This window comes from Salmo salar, chromosome 08 (assembly GCF_965601325.2).
Source record: "Salmo salar chromosome 08, fSalSal1, whole genome shotgun sequence".
Lineage (NCBI taxonomy): Eukaryota > Metazoa > Chordata > Actinopteri > Salmoniformes > Salmonidae > Salmo > Salmo salar.
This window is the reverse complement of record NC_138298.1, coordinates 34,368,305-34,387,037: the sequence shown is the minus strand read 5'-3', so window position 1 is coordinate 34,387,037 and position 18,733 is coordinate 34,368,305. Positions and strand designations below refer to the sequence as shown.

At 41.1% G+C, this 18,733-nt stretch overlaps 1 long non-coding RNA gene across 1 annotated transcript in view; it reads right to left on the bottom strand.

The window, feature by feature from the left end:
- Positions 1–17,002: 17,002 nt before the first annotated feature.
- LOC106570624 (uncharacterized) overlaps positions 17,003–18,733 on the bottom strand; it is a 56,212-nt gene continuing 54,481 nt past the window's right edge. Inside the window, exons 8-9 of the long non-coding RNA XR_014393100.1 lie at positions 18,316–18,345; positions 17,003–18,084 (exon numbers count right to left, since the gene is read on the bottom strand). This is a non-coding gene — a long non-coding RNA (uncharacterized LOC106570624). The remainder of the gene's footprint in view (positions 18,085–18,315; positions 18,346–18,733) is intronic.

The following is an 18,733-nucleotide window of genomic DNA, read 5'->3' as shown; positions in this document are numbered from 1 at the left end:
AGAGTGCAGCCCAATCTGAGCCACTTCACCATAGCATCCATCATCCAGACGTTCCACAATGAGAAGAGGTTTGTACTGCAGACATTGGACCTCTCTACTACTTTTACTACTTGACAGAAGTACAACATAAAGCACAGTAAAGACTGGAGATTCCAATACACATACTGTATTACTGTACTGTTTACTGTACTGTATGGAGGAAACTGGGAGCTATACTACTCTGTAACATGTTTATCTTGTATACTGTAATACTGTAGTGTTTACTGTACTGGATGGAGGAAACTGGGGGCTATACTACTCTGTAACATGTTTATCTTGTATACTGTATTACTGTAGTATTTACTGTACTGTATGGAGGAAACTGGGAGCTATACTACTCTGTAACATGTTTATCTTGTATACTGTATTATTGTAGTATTTACTGTACTGGATGGAGGAAACTGGGAGCTATACTACTCTGTAACATGTTTATCTTGTATACTGTATTACTGTAGTGTTTACTGTACTGTATGGAGGAAACTGGGAGCTATACTACTCTGTAACATGTTTATCTTGTATACTGTATTATTGTAGTATTTACTGTACTGGATGGAGGAAACTGGGAGCTATACTACTCTGTAACATATTTATCTTGTATACTGTAATACTGTAGTGTTTACTGTACTGTATGGAGGAAACTGGGAGCTATACTACTCTGTAACATGTTTATCTTGTATACTGTATTACTGTAGTGTTTACTGTACTGTATGGAGGAAACTGGGAGCTATACTACTCTGTAACATGTTTATCTTGTATACTGTATTACTGTAGTGTTTACTGTACTGTATGGAGGAAACTGGGAGCTATACTACTGTGTAACATGTTTATCTTGTATACTGTATTATTGTAGTATTTACTGTACTGGATGGAGGAAACTGGGAGCTATACTACTCTGTAACATGTTTATCTTGTATACTGTATTACTGTAGTGTTTACTGTACTGTATGGAGGAAACTGGGAGCTATACTACTGTGTAACATGTTTATCTTGTATACTGTATTACTGTAGTGTTTACTGTACTGTATGGAGGAAACTGGGAGCTATACTACTGTGTAACATGTTTATCTTGTATACTGTATTACTGTAGTGTTTACTGTACTGGATGCTATGTTGTTGTTGTAGAACTGAAAGACGACCACCACGTGGTACAACACGTCTATTTACAGGAGAACAGGAGGCTGCCATTGTGTAAATGGTAGTTGAACATAATGCCATAAGACTGCAGGAAAGCCATCAACAGATGATTGAAAACCCTGTCATCTTCCGTAACATCAGAGTGAGTTTATCAACCAAAACCCACATCCTTAATAAACATCATCTCTGGATGAAGCACATCTACAGTCCCATTTGAAAGGAATCCCCAAAGAGTGAAAGATAAACACTACAAATATCTGCAGTAAGTAATATACTCGTATTACTCTCTAGTAACATCAGAGTATCATTGATGTTACCAGTAATATACTAGTATTACTCTCTAGAAACATTAGAGTATCATTGATGTTACCAGTAATATACTAGTATTACTCTCTAGTAACATTAGTGACTCATTAATGTTACCAGTAATATACTAGTATTACTCTGTAGTAACATTAGAGACTCATTGATGTTGCCAGTGAACTTTACTATTCAGCAATTACAGTATTTACTGTCATTTCAGAAAATCATGGAGTTGGATGCAAGTCCCATCCTCCAGGAACTCATATTCATAGATGAGGCTGGAATCAATTTAGCGAAGAAGAAGACGAGAGGAAGGAACATCATTGCACAATGTATCATCATTGAGGTACCTGTCCAGCGCGGGGGAAATGTCACCATAATATTATGTGCAGCTATGAGCCACAATAGGGTCCTCCACCACCATGCCACCCTTGGACCAGACCACACTGCCCATCTCCTTTATTTCCTCAACACCTTACATGACAGTCTTTACCAGCCAGAGCAGAGAGGGTCAGGTTATCCTGAGAACCTAATGTATGTTCTAATTTTTGACAGTGTGAGTTTTCATCGGGCTGCTCAGGTCAACTGGTTACCCCGGTAGAAGATTAGGATGAAGTTAAATCTATTTAACCTGTTAGGGCTAGGGGGCAGTATTGACACAGCCGGATAAAAAACGTACCCGATTTAATCTGGTTACTACTCCTGCCCAGTAACTAGAATATGCATATAATTATTGGCTTTGGATAGAAAACACCCTAAAGTTTCTAAAACTGTTTGAATGGTGTCTGTGAGTATAACAGAACTCATATGGCAGGCCAAAACCTGAGAAGATTTCATGCAGGAAGTGGCCTGTCTGACAAGTGTTTCATCTTGGCACTTTTTATTGAAGACTGAGGATCTGTGCAATAACGTGACACTTCCTACGGCTCCCATAGGCTCTCAGAGCCCGGGAAAAAGCTGAACGATATCGAGGCAGGCTCTGGCTGAAAGACTTTATCGCTTTTGGCAAATGGCCACTCAGAGTACTATGGGCTTAGGCGCGTGCCCGCGTCGACCGAATGCTTTCTTTTCTTTTGTCTGTTTACCTAAACGCAGATTCCCGGTCGGAATATTATCGCTTTTTTATGAGAAAAATGGCATAAAAATAGATTTTAAACAGCGGTTGACATGCTTCGAAGTACGGTAATGGAATAATTCGAATTTTTTTGTCACGAATTGCGCCATGCTCGCCAACCTTATTTACCCTTTCGGATAGTGTCTTGAACGCACGAACAAAACGCCGCTGTTTGGATATAACGATGTATTATTTTGGACCAAACCAACATTTGTTATTGAAGTAGAAGTCCTGGGAGTGCATTCTGACGAAGACAGCAAAGGTAATAACATTTTTCTTATAGTAAATCTGACTTTGATGAGTGCTAAACTTGCTGGGTGTCTAAATAGCTAGCCCTGTGATGCCGGGCTATCTACTGAGAATATTGCAAAATGTGCTTTCACCGAAAAGCTATTTTAAAATCGGACATATCGAGTGCATAGAGGAGTTCTGTATCTATAATTCTTAAAATAATTGTTATGCTTTTTGTGAACGTTTACCGTGAGTAATTTAGTAAATTCACCGGCAGTGTTCGGTGGGAATGCTAGTCACATGCTAGTCACATGCTAATGTAAAAAGCTGGTTTTTGATATAAATATGAACTTGATTGAACAAAACATGCATGTATTGTATAACATAATGTCCTAGGGTTGTCATCTGATGAAGATCATCAAAGGTTAGTGCTGCATTTAGCTGTGGTTTGGGTTTATGTGACATTATATGCTAGCTTGAAAAATGGGTGTCTAATTATTTCTGGCTGGGTACTCTGCTGACATAATCTAATGTTTTGCTTTCGTTGTAAAGCCTTTTTGAAATCGGACAGTGTGGTTAGATTAACGAGAGTCTTGTCTTTAAAATGGTGTAAAATAGTCATATTTTAGAAAAATGTAAGTAATAGCATTTCTAAGGTATTTGAATAACGCGCCACAGGATTCAACTGGCTGTTGAGTAGGTCCCACCTAGCCCATAGAGCATGGGTGTCAAACTCTGGTAATTATATTTGGCCCGTGAGACAATACCAAATTACTACTAGAGCTGGCCCGCCGGTATTATACAGCGCATTCACCGCTAATACTACGAATCCCATAATGCTCTGCTGTTGTTTTCGCGCGCCAATCAGGACAGGACCCAGAAACGCCCTCTCTTCTGTGACAGTAGTCATAGCAACATAGACGCTACAACTGTCAGCGCGCTATCCCTTCCCAAAAATGGCGAAAAGAAAGGCAGAAAACAGGAGCTTTCTGGACAAGTGGGAGGCAGAATATCTGTTTACATATGTAAAAGACAAACCTGTTTGTCTTGTTTGTGGAGTCAACGTGGCTGTAAGTAAGGAGTACAACATTAGACGACACTATGAAACGAAACACCATGACAAATACAAGGACCTGGACATGACTCAAAGGAGCCAGAAAGTAGAGGAGATGAAAAGAAGTTTGGTTTCACAACAGAATATGTTCAAAAAAGCCACATTGCAAAGTGAGGCTGCTGTAAAGGCTAGTTATATGGTGGCAGCAGAGATCGCAAAATCAGCCCGGCCCTTTAATGAGGGAGAGTTAGTGAAAAAGTGCATGATGAAAGTTTGTGACCTCGTATGCCCAGAGAAAAAGCAAGCATTTTCAAACGTGAGCCTGAGCAGGAACACAGTAGCTGATCGCACATGTGATCTTGCCACCAATCTGTATGACCAGCTGATGGAAAAGGGAAAAGATTTTGTTGCGTTCTCCCTCGCTGTGGATGAGAGCTGCGACGCATCTGATACTGCTCAGCTGTCAGTCTTCATCCGTGGAGTATTATCATTTTATTTGTAAAATTATTAGCCAGTGGAAAAAGTTTATTTTGGTATTTAAATCAGAAGGCCGCAAATAGAAAAGAGGCATACGATTTTTATTTAAATTGTATTTATTTAATAAAGGAATGCCATTGATGTGTTTTTTTCATTTGAAATTCGATTTTGCATGTCTCCACTATTAAATGATATATTGTATGGTAATAAGCGATGCTTGTTCCATATTCAATGTTAAAGCAAAACTTGTTTGGGTCCATATTAAAAGGTTCATTTGTTCAATGTTGGCCCGCAACTTTGTTCAGGTATTACATTTTGGCCCACTGGGTATTTCAGTTTGACACCCCTGCCATAGAGGTTAACCAGTTTTATTTATACATTCTTTAGTAGGTGTCATGATGTGGCCCTTTCTGGGTATAGATCGTGGCATCCCCTCTCTCTCACTCACTCTCTCCTACACCCAGGTTCTGTTATCTCAGGCCATAAATTCCTGGCAGAGACTCTCCCCCTGGTCATGCAGAGAGAGAGAGACACAGAGAGAACAAAGGATTTCACATGAACTCCTAAATCCCCAACATGGGAATTTGAAACATAATGTCCACTTGTGAGAAGGTGGGAATGGTCCGTGGACACTTACGGGACGGGTATGACGAGTGTGTTTCATTTGGTGACCTCAGAGAGGACAGGAAACACACATAACTATATCTCTGAATGCGAAAATTTCTCAATTATGAGGTTTGCATCTAATACTAGTATAAAATGAATGAGTAAAGATGAAACAATTTGTGAAACATGTAATGTGATGTTAAACCTTTAATGTGAGAGAATTGTATTCCCTTTAAAGTTTAACTAAGTCATTGGCCCGCCTCCGTGAGCGGAGACATGATCTGTCGTCATGGATCCGCCCTTTCCTGTTGTTATGAATAAAAACCCCTCCTGAGGAAATGCTCTTTAGACCACAAGGTTACAATGGTTGTTGAATTCCTAACTGTACCCCGTGGAGCATTGGCTACACAACGGGAAATGGTTCAACTCTGAAACTATCGATCCGACAGAATAAGAGCAAATCTTAGATACTAATTAGTAGTCCGCAGCTAGAAATTATGTCAACCTGGGATGAGAAGACCGACAACCGCCAAAACATCTATTCTATAAGAACATTTCTGATTGGTACTCTGAAGTATCCATTGATGCATTTCTGTGATTATTTAGTTAGTTAGTAAATAAATGATTCAGCCAATTGGCGTATGGATGATTCATAGTAAAGGCTGGGTTCGTGCAGATAAACAACTGTTTACAACGTTTGGAAAAAGACTAACGTGAGGTAAAGAATAATTCATTAATTAGAACACTAATTGATCAGATGAAAAAATATCTGAAGAGTTAAATTAGGAAAATTATAACATTGTAATCTGATGATTTTCCTTGGTGCCCCGACTTCCTAGTTAATTACATTTACATGAAAAGTTTAATCATGTAATAATAATAACAGAGAATTGATTGGATTAAATAAGTCTTCACTTTTAATGATGCCAAAGACACGACACCTGTCTGGTCCAGCGATGGAAGGTTTGAGCCCATAGGCAACGTTGTTGTCAGTGATGTCTGTTGAGGACCTGCATTACAACAGGCCTACAAGCCCTCAGTCCAGCCTCTCTCAGTCTATTGCGGACAGTCTGAGCACTGATGGAGGGATTGTGCGTTCCTGGTGTAACTCGGGCAGTTGTTGTTGCCATCCTGTACCTGTCCCCCAGGTGTGATGTTCGGATGTAGCGATCCTGTGCAGGTGTTGCTACACGTGGTCTGCCACTGCGAGGACGATCAGCTGTCCGTCCTGTCTCCCTGTAGCGCTGTCTTAGGAGTCTCACAGTACGGACATTGCAATTTATTGCCCTGGCCACATCTGCCGTCCTCATGCCTCCTTGCAGCATGCCTAAGGCACGTTCACGAAGATGAGCAGGGACCCTGGGCATCTTTCATTTGGTGTTTTTAGAGTCAGTAGAAAGGCCTCTTTAGTGTCCTACGTTTTCATAACTGTGACCTTAATTGCCTACCATCTGTAAGCTGTTAGTGTCTTAACGACCGTTCCACAGGTGCATGTTCATTAATTGTTTATGGTTCATTGAACAAGCATGGGAAACAGTGTTTAAACCCTTTACAATGAAGTTACTTGGATTTTTACTAATTATTTTTGAAAGACAGGGTCCTGAAAAAGGGACGTTTCTTTTTTTGCTGAGTTTATTTCAGGTGTTTATTTTTCATAAATTTGCAAACATTTCTAAAACCCTGTTTTTGTTTTGTCATTATGTTGTATAGTGTGTAGATTGTGGGGGGAAAAAACTATTTATTCAATTTTGGAATAAGCCTGTAACATATCAAAATGTGTTAAAAGTCAAGTGGTCTGAATACTTTCTCAATGCACTGTATCACAACCAGTAAATCTTAAACTTTACACAAATCTTTTATCATCTACAATGTTGATTTATGGTCATTTTAATTCAAATTGCTAAACTTGATCAACAAGTTGTTTTATCTCATAACATTTATGATTTTGTCATTTTTTAAAATAGTTTGGTCAATTTAATTATTGTCTTTTGTTTGCATGTGAGCATGTCTTTTTAGTCGGTTCTAAAAGTGGGGATGTTTCATAGTATTTCTGATTATCTTAACTGACCAGAACCAAAGAACCATTTTGTTTTACAGAAAACCACAGACCCACTACTGCAATATAGGCCTATGGAATGGCCTCACCTCAACATGGATATAGTCCAATCAGACGTCTCACCTCAACATGGATCTAGTCCAATCAGACGGGTCTCACCTCAACATGGATCTAGTCCAATCAGACGTGTCTCACCTCAACATGGATCTAGTCCAATCAGACGTGTCTCACCTCAACATGGATCTAGTCCAATCAGACGTGTCTCACCTCAACATGGATCTAGTCCAATCAGACGTGTCTCACCTCAACATGGATCTAGTCCAATCAGACGTGTCTCACCTCATCATGGATCTAGTCCAATCAGACGTGTCTCACCTCAACATGGATCTAGTCCAATCAGATGTGTCTCACCTCAACATGGATCTAGTCCAATCAGACGTGTCTCACCTCAACATGGATCTAGTCCAATCAGACGTGTCTCACCTCAACATGGATCTAGTCCAATCAGACGTGTCTCACCTCAACATGGATCTAGTCCAATCAGACGTGTCTCACCTCATCATGGATCTAGTCCAATCAGACGTGTCTCACCTCAACATGGATCTAGTCCAATCAGACGTGTCTCACCTCAACATGGATCTAGTCCAATCAGACGTGTCTCACCTCAACATGGATCTAGTCCAATCAGACGTGTCTCACCTCATCATGGATCTAGTCCAATCAGACGTGTCTCACCTCAACATGGATCTAGTCCAATCAGACGTGTCTCACCTCAACATGGATCTAGTCCAATCAGACAGGTCTCACCTCAACATGGATCTAGTCCAATCAGACGTGTTCACACTGATATTGATCTAATAGGCAACAGTGACTTTTTAATGCAACAGAATAAACAGTAAAAACACATAACATTTCAATAGGTGCAATAACTTCTCTGTACACTATTCTGATGAGATACTATTTAATGCTGAGTTTGGACACAGGTTTTTATAGGAACACTAAGGCACCTGGACCACATATTGAGATGTGCCTTTTGTAAAGTAAATCAGTTGTTACATAAGGTGACAGTTGTAGAACTGTTAACAAAGTAGCTGAATTGTCAAAGACCGAAGCCTTAGGTCACCCACAGAAAAGTAATCCACAACTTTCTCTGGTAAAGAATTACAAATCTACCACTTTCATATAAACACCTGGATACACAGCAGAACATCTACACTGAATCCATCCACCAAGCATCCTGATTTGTTTTAATGAACACTTTTTATGACACTAAAATAACCTTCAATTACAGTATATATGAAGGGATTATTGTCATTATTACATTATATAGGCTACAGTAAGTTATATTCTTCCATTTTAAATAACAGGCTCTCCCACCATCTAGAATCACCAGGTCTGCTTGCAGATGAACAGAATGTCTTGGAAAGACAGACCTTTACACCTCATAGGCCTGTCCAATACATTGTTGATTTTTTATTATTTATACTTTCCTTACAAGTTGGGATTTAAATTGATGTACACTCCATGATGTCTCAGTGAAAAATGTATTATATATTTATATTTTAATTATGAAAACAATTTAGAAAACGTCACTCAAATCCTGTTAAAATGTATATAGAGGTATTAGTCTCATGCTACGGTATATAAATGATATTGTTCCATTTTAAACAGCCTAACAGGCTCTCCCACCATCTCTAATGATCTGGTCTGCTTGATGATGAACAAAATGTAGACCACAGCATGATTATTATATGACTACCACATCTCTGTACCCTTCAACACACAATCCATGTTTGATGCTCTTTTCATTTACAATTTAACCCTTAGAATGCAATTTCTATGGTCCTGCGGAAATGTAATTAACATTAAAAAACAATCCCCATTAAAATCCAACTGTTTAAACTAGAGATATGTTTTGCATCTCAATCCAACACATCCACTAATATCTCCATTCCTCATCTGAGGTGAAAGGTCACAGAGCTGTGTTTGTCAGACCTTAAAACATTCAGAAAATGGGTGTCCTCACGAAAATGTCTGTAACGTCCGATCAGTTTGGCCTGTAAACTATGGAAAGATGAGACTCAGGAACACGATGATGTTCTCTGTTTTGCTCTACGACCCCATAAGCATCGTCTGAAGTCATACAGTCCATCTGCCAACTTCTGTCTGTAGTGTCAGAACCGTTTGGACAACACACTAACATGACCCCACTATGGAAAGGTGAGTCTCACAGGAACACGTACAGGTTGTTATGATCTAGGACACACTAACATGACCCCACTATGGAAAGGTGAGTCTCTCAGGAACACGTACAGGTTGCTATGATCTAGGACGTCCACAAGCTTTACAAGACTCGTCTGAAGGTCTCCTGGTACCAGTTTAACACATTTATGGAAGTAGATATGGAGATAGTTTAGTTCCCAAAATAAAGGGTTAAATATAGGTAAATAAAATTATATTATGAGTTTCCTGGACTTTCTTACATCTCTCAGATGCCCCCCCAAAAAAACCACAAAATATAAAAACCCCAAGACAATTTGGCCATAAACAGACATTACATCGTGACAGACAATCTGCTAGAAAACTGAGGAAAAAATGTACAATGTACAAATGAAGAGAGCATAGCCTTGCTATTGAGAAAGGATTGGAACAGGCAGAGAGAAGACAGGCTACGGCCCATAAAATGAGGTGGAAACTGAGCTGTACCTTCTAACCTCCTGACAAATGTACAACAATATAAGAGACAGATATTTCCCTCAGAATACAAAGACCTAAAAATCATTTGAAAACAAATATAATATTGACAAGCTCCTGTATCTGACAGGTAAAATACCGCCGTGTGCAATCATGGCAGCAGAATGTGTGACCTGTTGTGATGAGAACAGGTTAACCAGTGGAGAACAAACACCACAGTAAATAAAACCTAGGACTAGATTTATCACTTTAGTTCATTTCCCTTGATATTTATACTTCTACTTTTTGTTCACACAGCTCACACTCTCCTACACACACCAGCTGACTGAGAGGGCCCTAGTGGATCCAGCTGGTTGAGAGGGCCCTAGTGGAACCATCTGGCTGAGAGGGCCCTAGAGGAGCCAGCTGGCTAAGAGGGCCCTAGAGGAGACAGCTGGCTGAGAGGGCCCTAGTGGAGCCTCCTTTACCCTCCTCTCTCCACTACCCTCCTCTCTCCACTACCCTCCTCTCTCCACTGCCCTCCTCTCTCCTCCACCCTCCTCTCTCCTCTACACTCCTCTCTCCTCTACACTCCTCTCTCCCCAACACTCCTCTCTCCCCAACACTCCTCTCTCCTCTACACTCCTCTCTCCTCTACACTCCTCTCTCCCCAACACTCCTCACTCCTCTGTCCTCCTCTCTCCTCTACACTCCTCTCTCCCTCCCCTTATCTCTCTTAGCAACTTATCTAGGATCAGTGGTTGAACACACTACAGCAAACTGATCTGTTAAAAAAAAACTCCACAGGAAACTGCTGGCAGAGCAGCAACGTTTCACATAGTGTCCTATAATATCACCTCTAACTTTCTACTGCTTGAGTTCACCTCTTATAGAATATTGGCTTAATGTTCCAGCACCTAAATATAAACAGTACCAGCACCCAAAATGAGTACTGATGAGGTCTCATGTTAGAGCAGGAGAAGGGGGGATGTGGTGTAGAAGCTAGAGGTCTGTTACCCAAGTCAATTCAACAGGTCTGATGCTATATGTCAGGGTCAGGCTGGACTGGGCCAAGAGAGGAAAAGGTTACTGGTTATGATGACATCACTGGTGAGAAGTCAGTGGTACAATGATATTTTCTCTCTCCCCCCTCCTCCATCTTGTCCTCCCCCTTCCCTCCCCTCTCTCTGGTTCTTACCATTACTCCCTCCCTTCCCCCAAGGTAGCCTTGTGGTTGATTAAAAGAGACCCCCCCCCCCCCACATATTTGCATAGTTGCGTATGTTATGGTCTTATCTCAGCATGTCTACAGATTCTCCCTGTATTTGTTGGCTTGGAAATGTTGATACCAGAGACTGTTAACAGAAGAAACTGTGTAACCAACCATTTATAGAGGCTGAGAAATGCATTATCATTAATTAGAAGGTTGGTTATCCTCCAACAATGTCACAATGGATGGCAGAAATGTCTCGTTATGTATCACTGGATTTGATTTACTGGTCAACTTTCATGAGGTCAGGATGCCTTATATGGAATACTGTACGACAAAAGGAGTCTGTATTAAAAGATGACCACTTCATGTTTACAATAACTGCTGGGTTGTTCAGTCCTGCCCTGGTGGTCTGCTGTCCTGTGGGTTGTCACTCTGGCCTTGACCTAACACTCCTGAAACCAATAATGAATGTTTCACTAAGATCCTAAAGCTGAGTGGGATGTGTTGGGTTGGGGTGGTGGAGGACGGGCCGACCCAGCTACACCTTACAGTATGTACAAAAGCATGTGGACACCCATTCAAATGAGTGGATTTGGCTATTTTAGCCACACCTGTTCCTGACCTGTGAATAAAATTGAGCACACCGCCATGCAATCTCCATAGACAAACATTGGCTGTAGAATGGCCTTACTGAAGAACTCAGTGACAATCAACATGGCACCATCATAGTATGTTACCTTTCCAACAAGTCAGTTCGTCAAATTTCTACCCTGCTTTAGCTGCCCCGGTCAACTGTAAGGGCTGTTATTGTGAAGTGGATATGTCTAGGAGCAGCAGTGGCTTAGCCAGGAAGTGGTAGCTCACACAAGCTCACAGAATGGGACCGCGAGTGCTGAAGTGCATCGCGGGTAAAAATCAACTGTCCTCGGTTGCAACACTCACTACCGAGTTCCACACTTCCTCTGGAAGAAACTTCAGCACAAGAACTGTTTGTCTGGAGCTTCATGAAATGGGTTTCTATAGCAGAGCAGCAGCACACAAGCCTAAGATCACCATGCGCAATGCCACGCGTAGGCTGGAGTGGAAACGCGTTCTCTGGAGTGATGAATCACGTTTCACCATCTGGCAGTCCGAACCACAAGCCTGGGTTTGGCAGATGCCAGGAGAATGCTACCTGCCCCAATGCAGAGTGCCAACTGTAAAGTTTGGTGGAGGATGAATAATGATCTGGGGTTGTTTTTCATGGTTCAGGCTAGGCCCCTTAGTTCCATTGAAGGGAAATCTAATCGCTACACCATACAATGACATTCTAGACTATTCTGTGGTTCCAACATTGTGGCAACAGTTTGGGGAAGGCCCTGTCCTGTTTCAGCATGACAATGCCCCCTGTACACAAAGCGAGGTCCATACAGAAATAGTTTGTTGAGATCGATGTGGTAGAACTTTACTGGCCTGCACAGAGCCCTGACCTAAAACCCATTGAATACCTTTAGGGATGAATTCAAACGCCGACTGCGAGCCAGGCCGAATCGCCCAACCTCACTAATGCTGTTGTGGCTGAATGGAAGCAAGTCCCCACAACAATGTTCCAACATCTAGTGGAAAGCCTTCCCAGAAGAGTGGAGGCTGTTATAGCAGCAAAGGGGGGACCAACTCCATATTAAGACCCATGATTTTGGAATGAGATGTTAGATGAGCAGGTGTCCACATACTTATTGGTCATGTAGTGTACATTCCCCTTCCATGCAAATGTGTAACTCTCTTTGCAGATGAGATTAAATCTAATTTAATTAATTTGCTTTTGTCAGTTTTTTAAATCATTCATTTCAGAGGTCAGGGTCAAGCTGAGCCGGACCAAGAGTGGAAAAGGTTACTGGTTATGTTCCTCTCACCTTACTCTCCACTCCTCAACCCCACAGAGGAATTATGTTCCTCCCACCTGACTCTCCACTCCTCAACCCCACTGAGGAATTATGTTCCTCCCACATTACTCTCCACTCCTCAACCCCACAGAGGAATTATGTTCCTCTCACCTGACTCTCCACTCCTCAACCCCACAGAGGAATTATGTTCCTCCCAGCTTACTCTCCACTCCTCAACCCCACAGAGGAATTATGTTCCTCCCACCTGACTCTCCACTCCTCAACCCCACAGAGGAATTATGTTCCTCCCACCTTACTCTCCACTCCTCAACCCCACAGAGGAATTATGTTCCTCCCACCTTACTCTCCACTCCTCAACCCCACAGAGGAATTATGTTCCTCCCACCTGACTCTCCATTCCTCAATCTCAATGTCTGATTCATTCCTGTAACATATACTGCAGTGAATTATAAACAGTAGAGAGGTGTCATTCCTGTAACATATACTGCAGTGAATTATAAACAGTAGAGAGGTGTCATTCCTGTAACATATACTACAGTGAATTATAAACAGTAGAGAGGTGTCATTCCTGTAACATATACTGCAGTGAATTGTAAACAGTAGAGAGGTGTCATTCCTGTAACATATACTACAGTGAATTGTAAACAGTAGAGAGGTGTCATTCCTGTAACATATACTGCAGTGAATTATAAACAGTAGAGAGGTATCATTCCTGTAACATATACTACAGTGAATTCTAAACAGTAGAGAGGTGTCATTATTGTAACATATACTACAGTGAATTATAAACAGTAGAGAGGTGTCATTCCTGTAACATATACTGCAGTGAATTATAAACAGTAGAGAGGTGTCATTATTGTAACATATACTACAGTGAATTATAAACAGTAGAGAGGTGTCATTCCTGTAACATATACTGCAGTGAATTCTAAACAGTAGAGAGGTGTCATTCCTGTAACATATACTACAGTGAATTGTAAACAGTAGAGAGGTGTCATTCCTGTAACATATACTACAGTGAATTGTAAACAGTAGAGAGGTGTCATTATTGTAACATATACTACAGTGAATTCTAAACAGTAGAGAGGTGTCATTATTGTAACATATACTACAGTGAATTATAAACAGTAGAGAGGTGTCATTATTGTAACATATACTACAGTGAATTCTAAACAGTAGAGAGGTGTCATTATTGTTATGTATAGAAAACATTGTGTAATGCTGCCTGTTGTTAGTGATGTTTAGGTCGTTGTTTTATGAGTGACAGTGTGCTTGTTGGGTGACAACCTTTGCTACTGTTATGGAAGAACGAGTTGATTTGAGACATGTATGAAGTGATTTGGTAGTTTTAGTGCATTTTGGATGTGAAATGAACTGCTGTGCCAAGCTGAAAGTTGGTTAGGAGAACTGTGAAGAGTTTTGAAAAAGTGACCTAAGTATTGAGAAATGGGTCCTAGCGATTGTAAAAAACTGTAATTCATACTATTTGTTGTAGTCTGTCCAAGACGGGAATCACACAAGACTGATCTCAGTTAATTCATACTATATGTTGTAGTCTGTCCAAGAGGGGAATCACACAATACTGATCTCAGTTAATTCATACTGTATGTTGTAGTCTGTCCAAGAGGGGAATCACACAAGACTGATCTCAGTTAATTCATACTATATGTTGTAGTCTGTCCAAGAGGGGAATCACACAATACTGATCTCAGTTAATTCATACTGTATGTTGTAGTCTGTCCAAGAGGGGAATCACACAAGACTGACAGCCTGTAATTTTATTAAAAGCATTCAGTTGATTACATGGCAGTTTAGAGAGCAACATCATAACAATAATCTACATCGTAATCAATAATCAATATCATAACATTTATAATCAATAACATCATGAGAGTTGAGAAATGTTTCAAAATACAAAGAATGAACAGATGATTATAATAATACATGGACTAATAATGGAAACACTTCAAGATAAAGAATCTAAGAGACACTAAATAAGATAAAGAATCTAAGAGACACTAAATAAGATAAAGAATCTAAGAGACACTAAATAAGATAAAGAATCTAAGAGACACTAAATAAGATAAAGAATCTAAGAGACACTAAATAAGATAAAGAATCTAAGAGACACTAAATAAGATAAAGAATCTAAGAGACACTAAATAAGATAAAGAATCTAAGAGACACTAAATAAGATAAAGAATCTAAGAGACACTAAATAAGATAAAGAATCTAAGAGACACTAAATAAGATAAAGAATCTAAGAGACACTAAATAAGATAAAGAATCTAAGAGACACTAAATAAGATAAAGAATCTAAGAGACACTAATTAAAGAGAAAATAAATGTACCCAAAACCCCATGTTACCCAGAACCCCATGTTACCCAGAACCCCATGTTTCTCTGGTGGTAAAAACCAAACTAAAAGGAATAATGGTGGTTGCAGTCAATCCTTTTAGATTTCTTCCAAGGTTCTAGAAAGAGAAACTAATTCTGAACTTGTTATTAAAATTAGAACCACTTCAGGTTTGTCACCACATTTTAAACACCAGTCCACTGCTGACCATCCATTTAAAACACAAAACTGACCTAAGATCAGCATGTAGGGTCAGCTTCATTCTACTCCTACTCCGTCCCCTGGGCTGCTCTCTCCTCTCCCGGTCCAGCTTCAGCTCTGGAGCTCAGAGAGACCATCTCCATGGCATTGACATAAAGATCCATGCTGCTCACCCTGTTCACTCTCTTCTGCCTCCTGGTGGGCTAGGGAGACACAGCACCAACAGTCAGACATTTACTCTCTAGTATCTCCATTCTCTCTCCCTCCCTCTCCCCCTCACCCTCTCCCTCTAGTTTAAATGACTTGTAACGTCTGAGTAAATGTCTTTACCTTGTAGTACAGGTAGGAGGTGGTGATGGCTGTCAGTAGGATCAGCAGCACTACAACGTGTCTGATGATGAAGGCTGGCAGAGGAGAGGCTGCAAACAGAAACACCTTTGATGAGGGGACTGATCATCATCACATAGATCTGTGGGAAATCTGTCAATGACAAAGTTATAAGTCTGGTTCATGTTCAGTTACCTGTGATGGTGAGGGAGAGGAGCTCACTCTCAGAGGAGAAGTTATGAGAGAAAACATAATTGTCATAAACACATCTGTAGTTCCCTTGGTGGGAGTCATCTGCAGCAGGGAAGAGGAAGGCAGCAGAGTGATTGACAGCTGGCTGGGTCTGGGTTCTGTTGGAGCCGGTGAACGTGAGGAGGAAGGAGCCTCCTGGGTACTGTGGCTGAGTGGAGCAGGTGATGGTGAAACTGTAGCCCCTGAACACCTCGGGCCCCTGGTGGCCCCTGGAGACCCCTCCCATTGAGTCAGTCAGGGAGATATCAGGCTGGACTGTATCAATAAAAGAGAACAAGAAAAACCTCTTCAACTAGTTTCCTATAGATATGACAATAACATCAGCATGTAACAGTTCTAGCCACCCTCCCTCACAGGGCAACATGAGTAGTGGGCCTACAGTCACTGAGACAACATATGTTGATATCAGGCTTAAGCAGGACATCTGGAACAAGAGGAGAGAAAAAGAAAACGTAGCTCCTCAACTACTTTCCTCATTTAGATATGACAATAACATGACATGTGACAGTGGTAGTGAGTAGAGACGTTCACTGAGATAACACTCAAATACAGAAGCATTCTGGGATATTTAAGTTGTATTTGATTCCTACTTGACTGAGTGATCTATTTAGTATAGCAGACTGACAAGCTAAACAGTCATCATGAGAGGTGCAGAGGAAGTTGTATGAACGAAGGAAATCAGTTGACTATAATTATAATATCTTGTTATTACCTGAGCAGATCACTGTGAGTCCAGGAGAGAGATAATAAATTCTCCAACACTCCCTCAGTACAGACTCAGACCCAGAACAGATAATGTTATTCCCTCTAGTGGTGTCTCCAGGTAGAACTGAAACAATGGAGCCACAACCCAGCTGTCTACACACTACTACAGCTACATCCCTCAGGTTCCAGTCTCCAGCTCCCACAGTCCTCCACTCTCCCTGGTGGTACCGCTCCACTCCACCAGCACAGCGACTGCCTCCTCCCACCAGCCTCACATCATCAGGCTCTAAGAAAAGAAAAGAGAGAGACAGTAATCTTACTATTTTCTCACTAAAACACACCTATATTGTCTCTCATATTCTCCACTCTAGGTGAGAAACAATGTTGATTGAGTGACAAACTGTTTCTTACCTGAGCAGGTGAGTCCAACAACATTACCAGGTAGACAGGTGTTGTTTTCTCTGTCTGAGGTGTCACAGTCCAGGAGAAGGGACTCTTTGCCTTTACACTGGAACTCTTTATCCCAGGTCTGACCCTCACCTTCTCCATAGAGCCCCCCCTGTAGAGCTGCAGGAGCCCCACAGCCAAGCTCCCCACAGACTACCTCTGCATCCTGCCGGTCAAAGTCAGCTTCACACACTGAGGCCCAGGACTGATTGGACTTCACCTCCACTCTCCCAGAGCAGAGACCAGCTCCATCCACAAGCCGCACAGACTCTGGAGAAAAAGACTTGGTTGAACATTCAATCAGTTTTGTTGATGACACTGTCAAGGACTAAACACAAATATGTTGGATAAAAGATTGTAGTTTGCTATGTTTGATACTGTAAGAGGTAGAAATGGGTTCTTAGTCACTCAGGATAGGGTTGGGAATAATGCAGGCAGGAGACAGGAATAAGTTCACTTCACTTTATAGAAAATAAACAGCTGGACATCCATCAGGCAGCTTCACTTCAGTACCATCTGAACTACAATGATCTGCCCATGAACATCTCCCATAAACCAATATGACAAACACAAATATAATGTTTAAATACATCTGACATCTCTCCCTCTATTTAAATGAAATAAAAACACATAAAACATGATACATGGTAATATTGTATAATGTATAAATAAATCTCTCAATATGACCAGTCTCTTACCTGAACAGGTCACATGATGATAATATTCACCATAACAGAAACCAGGGTCTCCTCCTATGATGTTACACTGTCTAATAGAAGACTCATCCCCACTACAACTAAATAGTATGACTCCTCTTCTTCCATATTCAATCAGAGGTCCTCTAGATTCAGCTACAGGATTGCCACAGTGCAGCTCTCTACACACAACCTTAACCTCTCTCATCATGTCCCACCACCACCCAGGACATAGACCTGACCACTCTCCTCTGTAGAAGACTTCCACTGTCCCAGAACAGGAAGTGGTCCCATCCACCAGTCTGACTGAGAGTTCAGCTGTAAACAGCAGAGAGGAAAACACAGTGGTGAGGACAGATGATGACAGTGATTCTGTTATTCTAACAGCAGTAGTGCTTTGTGGTTGACAAGTATTAGTAGTTCCATAAAACACTACTTGTTATTGGGGTTTACAATGGTTTGTATGGACACATGAATTTCTCCATGTGGGATAATAAAGTTGACTAATATTGAACTGCTATAATCACTGTAGATGTATACTCTACCTACCTGGTGGACTGACGCTTTGAGCCTGGAGATCTGAGGAGAAAGAGAGAGACAGAGGAGAAAGAGAGAGAAAGAGACAGAGAGATAGAGAGAAACAAAGGAGAAAGGGAGGAGTCAGAGGAAGAGAGAGACAGAGGTTAAATGAACATCAACATGACCTTTCATGATGTGATGGAGGAGACAGGCTTATCGTTAGTATGGTGCAACAACACCCATGTGTACACACATTCCCCTTCCATGTGAACCTCTCTTTGCAGACGAGTTGATATATTAGTTATATACTAGACTGGTGGGGGTCAGAGAGAGAGGTGAGTTATGTACTAGACTGGTGGGGGTCAGGGAAAGAGTTGAGTTATGTACTAGACTGGTGGGGGTCAGCGAGAGAGTTAAGTTATATACTAGACTGGTGGTGGTCAGGTAG